This window comes from Cnephaeus nilssonii, assembly GCF_951640355.1.
Source record: "Cnephaeus nilssonii genome assembly, chromosome: 6".
In the NCBI taxonomy this organism is placed as follows: domain Eukaryota; kingdom Metazoa; phylum Chordata; class Mammalia; order Chiroptera; family Vespertilionidae; genus Cnephaeus; species Cnephaeus nilssonii.
Genome location: NC_137077.1, coordinates 78,791,467 through 78,802,507, shown reverse-complemented (window position 1 = coordinate 78,802,507; position 11,041 = coordinate 78,791,467).

Sequence of the window (11,041 nt, the reverse complement as noted above, 5' to 3'; positions counted from 1 at the left end):
TTCCTCTCTGAAATAAAAAATATATATTAAATTTTTTTATATCAGTTGGATTTATATAATTGCTCATCTAACTCACACAATCTAAGATCAGATATTATTTTCTGACAATATAAATGTATAGCAAATAAGATCTAACAAAACTTTTTATTAGGTTTCATACATATTTGTTTCAATTTACCATTAAAAAATATTCTCACTTTTATACAGTAACTCCCCCTTATCCATTGAGGATATGTTTGAAGACCTCAAGTGTATGCTTAAAACTGTGGATAGTACCAAACCATTTATACTATGTTTTTTCAAAAGCATACATACCTATAATAAAGTTTAATTTATAAATTAGGCACAGTAAGAGATTAAAAACTAACTAATAATAAAATAGAAATTATAACAATACTAGAGACTTAGTGCATGAATCTGTGCACGGGTGGGGTCTGGCCGGCCCGCCCCAATCAGGGCCTATCTGGCCGGGCCAGCCTGGGGGTGGGGCCATGGACAGTTGGCGGGCTGGTCCCACCCCCTATTGGGGTGTAGGGGGGCAATCGGGGGCAGGACTGGCCTGGGGGATGGGCTGCAGGGGGTTGACAGGCCCCATCCCCTGGTTGAACTCCCAGTGGAGGGGACAATTTGCATAGTAGCCTTTTATTATATACTAGAGGCCCAGTGCACGAAATTCGTGCACGGATGGGGGGGTGTCCCTCAGCCCAGCCTGCACCCTCTCCAATCTGGGACCCCTCAAGGGATGTCCGACTGCCTGTTTAGGCCCGGTGGGATCGGGCCTAAACAGGCAGTCGGACATCCCTCTCACAATCCAGGACTGCTGGCTCCCAACTGCTCTCCTGCCTGCCTTCCTGATTGCCCCTAAATCGCTTCTGCCTGCCAGCCTGATCACCCCCTAACCACTCCCATGCCAGCCTGATTGATTTCTAACTGCTCCCCTGCCAGCCTGTTTGCCCCCAACTTTCCTCCTCTGCCATCCTGGTCACTCCTAACTGCCATCCCCTGCAGGGTTGATTGCCTCCAACTGCCCTCCTTTGCAGGCCTGGTGCCTCCCAACTGCCCTCCCCTGCTGGCCATCTTGTGGTGGCCATCTTGTGTCCACATGGGGGCAGGATCTTTGACCACATAGGGGCAGCTATCTTGATCTTGTGTGTTGGAGTGATGGTCAATCTGCATATTACTCTTTTATTAGATAGGATAGAGGCCTGGTGCACGGGTAGGGGCCAGTTGGTTTGCCCTGAAGGGTGTCCTGGATCAGGGTGGGGTTTCCTTGGGGTGTGGAGAGGCCTGGGCGAGGAGCCTGTGGTGGTTTGCAGTCCAGCCACGCCCCTGGTGACCCAAGCAGAGGCCCTGGTATCTGGAATTTATTTACCTTCTACAATTGAAACTTTTAGCCTGGAGCGGAGCCAAGCCTCCTGATAATCCGTGGCTGCTGCCATTTCTATAATTGAAACTTTGTATCCTTGAGTGGAGGCCTGGGCCCGCCAGAGTGTGTGGAAAGCTTGACTTCTTCTATTGCCGGGGAAACCCAATGGTAGCCATCTTGGCTGGGGTTAATTTGCAATACTCGCCCTGATTGAATGGTGGGCGTGGCTCGGCTGGTGGGCGTGGCTTGTGTAGTGGAATGATGGTTAATTTGCATATTACCTTTTTATTAGAGAGGAGGATACTATAATAAAAGTTATGTGAATGACTTTGGGGCATTTATTAAGTAAAATAAGGGTTCCTTGTCCACAAGCCCTGCAATATCAACAATCAATCAGATAACTGAGACAGCTACTAAGTGACTACCAGGCGGGTAGTATATGCAGCATGGATACCCTGGATAAAGGCATGATTCCCATCCTGGGCAGGAAGGAGCAGGATGGTAAGAGATTTCATCACACTACTTAGAACTGGTTAACTTAAACTTTATACAATATTTATTTCTGGAATTTTTCATTTAACATTTGACTATGGGTAGCTGAAACTGCAGAAAGCAAAACCATGAATAAGGGGGACTGCTGTACTAAGTGGCCGGGTTTAAGGCCTGGTATCTTGCTTTCTAAAATAAACTCCAGCCCTAGCCAATTTGGCTCAGTGGATAGAGCGTCCCGGGTTTGATTCCAATCAAGGACTGGTACCTCGGTTGCAGACTCCTCCCGGTCATGCAGTAGGCAACCAATCGATGTGTTTCTCTCACTTCAATGTTTCTCTCTGACTTTTCCCCTGTCTTCCACTCTCTCTAAAAATCAATGGAAAAAATATCGGGTGAGGATTAAAATAAATAAATAATAAAATAAACTCAATTTCAATATAAAAATATTCAAGTGTAAATTTTTCCTTCTATCATTCAATTTTTCACTATCCTTATTTCTCAAAATAGGTCTTTAATTTTGTCTGTGTTTAATAACTAAATCATTTGAAAAATAAGGAAACTTATTTGCTCGTTCTATAAATCACTATAAAAGTTTCTATAATGTTCAGTAACAACATTTAGAAGTAAGTTAACACTATTTTCTTAACCAGTGTATCTCAATAGTGAGAGAAAACACACAATGGTTATTTTGTTAATCTAGAATTAACTCATCTCCAACAGCTGGTATAATTGAGAATTATAATTTATAAGTTTAATAATTAATGGTTTTATATCATAAAGCAGAAACATGAATGATTACCTTGATATTAAAAAAGAAATTAAAATATTTTTCTTAAATGGAAATATCAGATGAATTTTATAAAAGGCTATTGTCTTTTCCTACAGTGAGTTTATTTTTAAGATATTTAAATTATTTGTATTATTACTGTAACTCAAATTACTCAAAAAATGTACACCTTGAAAAGTAGGTCTCCATTCTATCCCATGTCTTAACTACTCAGATATCTATCTCAGAAATATCCCCTGCTTAGTGTTATTTTTGAGTTGTTCTAGAGATAATCTACACAGATAAAAGTCTTCATTCTGTTTGATGGCAGCAGGAAATTTTATTGCATGCATTACTGATTTATTTCACCAGTCCTCTCCTAATTGGCATTTTGTGCTTTTTAATCATTTACTATTGTGAACTATGTTATCCTATCAATGTATTTCTGTGAGGCTATGTTGCTACATGTAGAAATGCTGTGTCAAATAGATTTTATAAAGTTTAACATTGCTAATTATTCCTTATGGAAATTCACTCTTTAAGACTTGAGTTAGAAATATACTCCTCCCTCCCATAGTATATATTTTTTGTTTATTTTTTTCCCTGGCCAGGTAGATCAGTTGGTTAGAGTATTTTCCCAATAAGCCAAAATATCTGGCTCAATCTCTGGTTAGGGCACATTCAAAACTGAGTCAATGAATGCATCAATAAATGAAACAATAAGGTGATGTCTCTCTCTCTCCCTTCCTCTCTCTCTAAAATCAATCAATGAAATTTAAAAACGAAATACTGCTTCCTGCCACAGTGTATTATTTTTTTCCTTATTAATTTATTTTAATGCAAAGATTTGTTTTAATTTTTTTAAATTTGAATTTGTGGATTTTTCTCATTAACAACTCATGAGTTTTTGTGGTTTTTTTTTTTTAGTCATTTCTAAAGAGCCTTCCTGCTGCATAACAAATTTTATGTGAAATAAACCAGTCAGAGAGAGATTGTTGTAAAAGAGAAGGATCTATTATCCTTTGGGACAGCATAGATGGACTTGGAGAGTATTATGCTAGTAAAATAAGCCAGTCTGAGAAAGACAAGTATCACATGATCTCACTCATATGTGGAATCTAATGAACAAAAAAAACCGATGAATAAAGTGGATCCAGAGACAGAAATATGGAACAGAACGGACTGTCGAATCTCAGAGGAAGGGTGGAGGTGGGTGGGTGGGTGGGTGGGTGGGTGGGAAGAGATCAACCAAAGAACTTGTATGCATCTATGCATAACCCACAGACACAGACAGGAGTGTGGTGAAGGCTTGGGGCAGTGGGCAGGGGTGGGCCAGAAGGGGTCAATGGGAGAAAAAAGGGAACATATGTAATACTTTAAACAATAAAGATTTAAAAGAAATAAATAAATCTCTCATGCTTTCTTTATAATATATTTGTTTTATGTCGTACTTTTAAGCAATTAAACTATCTGCAATTTATTCTGTTATAATGTTTAAAAGGAGACAATTTGTTTTTGATAGTTACTAGTTATCCCATATCAGTTAATCTAGAATTAACTCATTCCCCACTGTGTCTATTTTTTTTCTATACTTCTTAAATTGATTTCAGAGAGGAAGGGAGAGAGATGGAGAGATAGACACATCAATGATGAGGGGGTATGGGGGGGTAATGGGGGAATAAGGACACATATGTAATATCTTAATCAATAAAGAAATTTAAAAAAAATAAAGGAAAAATAGAAACATCGGTGATGAGAGAGAATCATTGACTGGCTGCCTCCTGCAAGTCCCCTACTGGGTGTGGGGAGGATCGAGCTCGCAATCCGGGCATGTGCCCTTGGCCAGAATCGAACCTGAGACCCTTTATTCTGCAGGCCGACACTCTAACCACTGAGCAAAACCAGCTAGGGCTGCCCCACTGTGTTTAAATGCAGCCTTTTATTGTGAATCGAACTCTGGCATAGATTTGGGATCTACTTCTGGACTTCCCATTCCATTCTGTTGATTTGGCAGTGTATTTTACCAGTGAAAAACACTTTCTCTGTCTAAAAATATTAAGATAAAAGAACATTTGAATGTGAAGAAATCTACTCATTTGTGTAGGACAGAGATCATGGAGTATAACTGGTAATATTTGTAATAACCACGAATATAGGGTAAATAAAACAGAATGTCCATTAATATTGGGTCATTGGTCAAGTCAGTATATTATAAGTCTACAAGATACCAGACAATGGCCAGAGAGAAAAGCAAAAACATAGCAAGCAAGAGTATAAAACTAGTGTCACTGTTACTAAAAATATCTATAATGATTCTGCCTTATATCAGGGTTTCAGGTATTTACTTCTCATGCTTTTTGATGTTTTAGGATTTGTGCTGATACCATGTGCCAGCCCCACCATTCAGGTTACTGAACTTCCCATTTTGAAAATAAAATAAAGGAAATGGCCTTCCCTGAGAGTCACCTAGGTTTACTTATGATATAACACATTGGGAATTAGTGTTGGTATTTATCAACAACCTCAATTATTCACAGCTTTCAGTCAGTATTCCCATCATTCATAATACATGGCAACAAAATATCCCAGGACTTGTGAAAACCCATAAGCATTTAGGAATTCATCATCGTTTTATGTAAAATAGCAAATTGAAAGCCCAATAATGGCAGAAGTATTAGGTAAGTTCTGAGGTATTATTTGTGTGAGAAATTTGTTAAAGAAATACTAATGTTAATAAGATTATACAACAGCAAAATCTAGTTGAAAATAAATGAATGAAAGAAATGTATTTAGACCAACTATATTCAAGATTTAAGAAAGCTGGGCCTACCAAAATGCATATAAGAACATGGAAATTAATAGTTTTATTGATTTTTTATTAAAGTAAAAATTGGGGCATAGTGTATTTCTTTTCACCATATACATTTTAAAATACAGAATATAATTTAAACACATCCAATATATCCCCATAAATGGTGTTCCTCTTACTTTCTTATTTCTTTGCTGAGGTTCTTTGGAGAGTTTCGTGAATATCAAACAACTAGAGAGTGATGTGTAGGAACAAGATACACTAACTGAGAACTGAGCCTGAATACTGTAAGCAAACCATTTGCATCCAAGGACGGAAGATTTCTACCGATGAAATAGTTTTTTTAGAAAAGAAAAAGTTAAAAAAATAAATTAGATAATTCTTAAGGTCCTTTCAACTTTGTTAAATTATGTAAGCTAATGCATTCAATGGATTTAATACATTCACAACAAAATTAGATATTATTGTTTCTATTCTCTTTATTTTATCTCTGGTAGAGCCTACACAAGATTAAAATAAAGTAGCGCAAAATCTCTCAAAAGAGTGAGTGAAACTCAAAACTCTGACTCTGTCAACATTTGTATTCTTATCTCTTATTTTTTCCCAAATTAGTTAGGGCAGGGCTATAGAGTGGGTAGTATGAGCCTTGATAGACAAATGAGTCATGGTTATGATAGTTAAATAATATATGGCCAGGAAAAAAGAATATCATTGTGTTTCCAGAACAGAAAAACTATGCTGGAAATAGAAGTAGGGAGGAAAGTAACCTGTATTTATTATTTTTATACTTCTCTACTGTCTAAATGAAATTTGCATCTAGTATTTGCCAAAAAACACACATTAATAATATTAGCTATGTAATGAAAGAGCTAGTGGAGTTTCCAGAATATGAGTTGTTCTGTGAATATGAATGACAGAAAAGTGAAGCTTCTTTTGTCAGTAAACTATGCTTATATACTATATTCAGAATAAACACTACCTCTTCCTCTCCTGTAAATTAATTATTCCATTGTTATAATTTAAGTAGCTTGGAAAGTATATACCATCATCTATCACTCAGCACAAATATACTGGCACTCATAGAGATACACATTCAAGATAATGTTTTCCATTCCAAATCCTATTTTTAAAGTGGGGTAGGGGTGTTTTTTCCACCCTTGGTAGCATTTGTCATACCCAGATAAGAGAATACAGAAAGTTTTATGCCTTTTTAGAACCAAAACTAAGATTTTGAAATGTTTCTTAGCATTACATTTAGGTATGAGAATTTTTAATGAGTCATTCTCCTCTTGTAAGGGCAGATGTTTGACCTAGTGATTGTTAGTGCTTTTTCTGCTTTTCAAGTACAGATCATTGACCAAAATTTAAATTATCCAAAGGGGTAAAGCTCAAAGAGAGAGCTATCTATCTTTTTTCAGCATCATCCCACAAAGACCCATTTCTGAGGTCATCTCCCAAATGATTATAAAATGCACAAACGTCAAATACTGAGAGGAATGGCAGTTTTATTAAGGATGGGAGTATGGTAATGCTAACTGGGATTGGTAATTCAAAAGTAGGACAGCCTAGACAGGAAAATGCCTATGGCTTGGAGATTTAACTTTTAGGCCATCCTGAGTCGTAAGCCTTTCTGCAGTAATTACCAAACCTGTCTCCACAACAGAATCACAAAGAGTACTTGTTAAAATACGGATTCCTGAAATTTACCCTGGGGAATTTGATTGAAGAATTCTGGACTGTGGCCCCAACTTTTGTGCTCTAAATAGCTTCCCAAATGTTTTTAAAGCAATGGCATTCAAATGTGGTTTGCTGATTCTAGCAGAGTTGGGGAGTAACTGAAGACATTACTAAGCAAACATTAAAAAGCGTGAAAAGCAAGCATTCTCAAAATGACCAAGAGCCATCACTGGCTTTGAAAAGACAAACAGTTCTAGGATCCAAAGCCAAAGGCAGTCTGGAAACAGAAACTTATTAAAAAGCAGCTCCAAAGACTGCAGACTTCTGCCCAAGGACAGAGGTTAATGGTTCTATTTCTAGATAGTGCTTAATTTGAGGTAAAAATGATAGAAGAAATTAGGCTATTGGGGGACCACTGTGACAAAATGAGTGCTCAAGATATTTTTGATGTTATACTCCTTCAAGTGTGCCAGAGATGTGCTTGCATATTAAGAATAATAAACTGCCCAAAAGTGTTGTGTTTTCTTGGCTCAAATTAAATGTGTTTCCTTCTGCAATATAGCTAAGGCAGTTCTCATGTAAGTAGCCAGACAGATTTAGTTCAAATTTGGATTCCAGCCTTTATAACCTCTATGACTTTAGTCAAATTACTTATCATTTTGTGCCTGAGTTTCCCCACTTGGAAAATTGAAATAATAATATCTGACTTTTTGAAATGCTTTAAGGATAAGAGATGTAACTTGAAAAGTAAACTAGCATTGCACCTGGCATATAGTAAGCTTTTATTATAATGGAAATAATTATTGCTATAATACTTTGATGATTTTATTACTTTTAAAGATGTTAATGATAATTTAAAAGAGCATAGATCATTCTATTTACATAAAAAAAAATTAAATGCTTACCAGGTTGAAAAGTAAGTTATGCTATATTGTTTATTGTCAGTGTTGTGGGATTATTTATAGAATGTCAGTCTATATATCCTATTGCCATTTCAGCTGGATTTTTATATAATTTGTACTACATCATAAAAACTCTCAACATTTTTTTTACCGCAATCCAGCATTAAAATGAAAAATGTGTGTATGGGAAAAAAGAGGATACAAATAAAGCTTTGAAATGAGGTATTTAATATAAGCTTTACAAGCAATACATGCATCCTTCCTTGGAGGATGACTGTGTACTTATATTTAATTTGAGGCAACAATAAAAAATTTTACAAAATCTAATACATCAAGAAAAAGTTGCACTACATTTGGTCATTGATATACATTATGAAGGGATTGCTTATTCACAGAACAGATAATGCAATTAAAGGCAGTAAAAATACCAAGCATCTCAAAACAGACCACAGAATTTTCAAAGTTAAGAGATGTTGTTAGGGTGAGTAACTTATGTGTTAAAAAGCCTATCTCTCAAGGCACCAAATAACAATTTGTCAAAAACATCTGACTGATTTTCAGGAAAAGTTCATTTCCAACAATATTTAATTTAATTATGTTAAGAAATCAAATTATACCAGAAGAGAGATGCTGATTTTTTATATGATATTAGCAGCCCGGTGCATGGATTCATGCACTGGTGGGGTCCCTCAGCCTGGCCTGCTGAAACTGGCTCTCCGACATCCCCTGAGGGGTCCCAGATTGCAAGAGGGTGCAGGGTCTCAAATATGCATATAAAATCTTTGGTTAATCTCTTTCTGCCCTCCCTGCTTCCTTCTTCCCTCTGAGATTCATCAGTCTGTTCCATGTTTCCATGTCTGTGCATTGAGCATCTGCCCCCTGGTGGTCATTGCACATCATAGCTACTGGACGGTCAGCCTGTCAGCCGGTCACTTAGGCTTTTATATATATAGATGACTTTTCACCAGATAAAGAAATCAAGTTCATAATTATTTGCTCTGATAATCAGTATTGTATAAACATATGAACTAGTCATAATAGCCAATGCTCAAAAGTGATATAGAACAGTTTAGGGATTCTTAATGGAAAGACTAAACCTAAACTGTTATATCAGAAAAACAAAGTGATGTAAATTGTTCGTTAAAGATGCTAGAGAATGTAGTTTCTTTTACTGATCAAAAACTATTGTCCTAGCTGGTTTGGCTCAGTGGATAAAGTCTCGGCCTGTGAACTGAAGGGTCCTGGGTTTGACTTTAGTCAAGGGCATGTACCTAGATTCAATCTCTAGCCCTGGTTGGGGCATGTGTGGGAGGCAAACAATAGATGTGACCCTCTCACATCAATGTTTTTCTATCTCTGTGTCTCTCCTCCCCCTTTCCACTTTCTCTAAAAATCAATGGAAAAAATATCCTCAGGTGAAGATTACAAACCTGTTATTGAGCAAATATGCATTATATGTATACTACATTGTATTTTATAATAAACTAGAGGCCTGGTGCATGAAATTTGTGCACAGGGGTTGTGACCCTCAGCCCAGCCTGTACCCTCTCCAATCTGGGACCCCTCGAGGGATGTCCGACTGCCCGTTTAGGCCCGATCCTAGTGGGATCGGGCCTAAACGGGCAGTCGGACATCCCTCTCACAATCCAGGACTGCTGGCTCCCAACTGCTTGCCTGTCTGCCTTCCTAATTGCCCCTAACCGCTTCTGCCTGCCAGTCTGATCACCCCCTAACCACTCCCCTGTCAGCCTGATTGATGCCTAACTGCTCCCCTGCCAGCCTGATTGCCCCTAACTGCCCTCCCCTGCAGGCCTGGTCACCCCTAACTGCCCTCCCTTGCAGGCCTGGTCACCCCCAACTGCCCTCCCCTGCAGGCTTGGTCCCCCCCATCTACTCTTCCTTGCAGGCCTGAGTCCCCCCCAACTGCCCTTCCCTGCAGGCCCGGTCACCCCCAACTTTCCTCCTCTGCCAGCCTGGTCACCCCTAACTGCCCTCCCCTGCAGGCTTGATTGCCCTCAACTGCCCTCCCTTGCAGGCTTGGTCCCTCCCAACTGCCCTCCCTGCTGGCCATCTTGTGGCGACCATCTTGTGTCCACATGGGGGCAGCCATCTTTGACCACATAGGGGCAGCCATCTTGTGTGTTGGAGTGATGGTCAATTTGCATATTACTATTTTATTAGATAGGATAGAGGCCTGGTGCATGGGTGGGGGCCAGCTGGTTTTCCCTGAAGTGTGTCCCGGATCAGGGTAGGGGTTCCCTTGGGGTGTGGGGCAGCCTTGGTGAGAGGCCTGTGGTGGTTTGCAGGAAGGCCATGACCCCCGGCGACCCAAGTGGAGACCCTGGTATCTGGGATTTATTTATCTTTTATAATTGAAACTTTGTAGCCTTGAGCGGAGGCCAAGGCAGGCCAGGGTGGGCAGGAAGCTTGGTTCCTCCATTGCCAGGGGCAACCCAAGACTCCTGCTCTCTACAGCTCCTTGGCTGCTGCCATTTTTGTTGGGTTAATTTTCATACTTGCTCCTGATTGGCTGGTGGGCATGGCTTTTGGGTGTAGCAGAGGTACAGTCAATTTGCATGTTTCTCTTTTATTAGATAAGATAACAGAGAACATCAAGTATGACAGATAACATCAAGTATGACAAAAGCAAGTCCCAATTTCCAAAAGAATCGAGAGATTATTGATTTTAATTTTACTTCACTGTAGTTGAGCTAGAGAGGAAACTGAATTTGTGACTGAATTTGCTGTATAAAAAAGTACATGATGGTTATGATACAGTTGGGAAGATATCATATCTGACATTTATCCTAATAAGATTGTTTTAGCAACTAATGAATTAGAGAGATAAGCAATAATAATACCAGAAGGGGAACATTTTACACACTAAATATCAGTTATAATGATTGAGAATAAAGAAGTCCCAAATTACTACAAAAAGATTAAATTATCTGCTTATTTTGATCTTACATTTTTTCAAACATTTTAATATATTCTTTATGTTTAAAAAATAAATAAGCAGTTTTCCATGC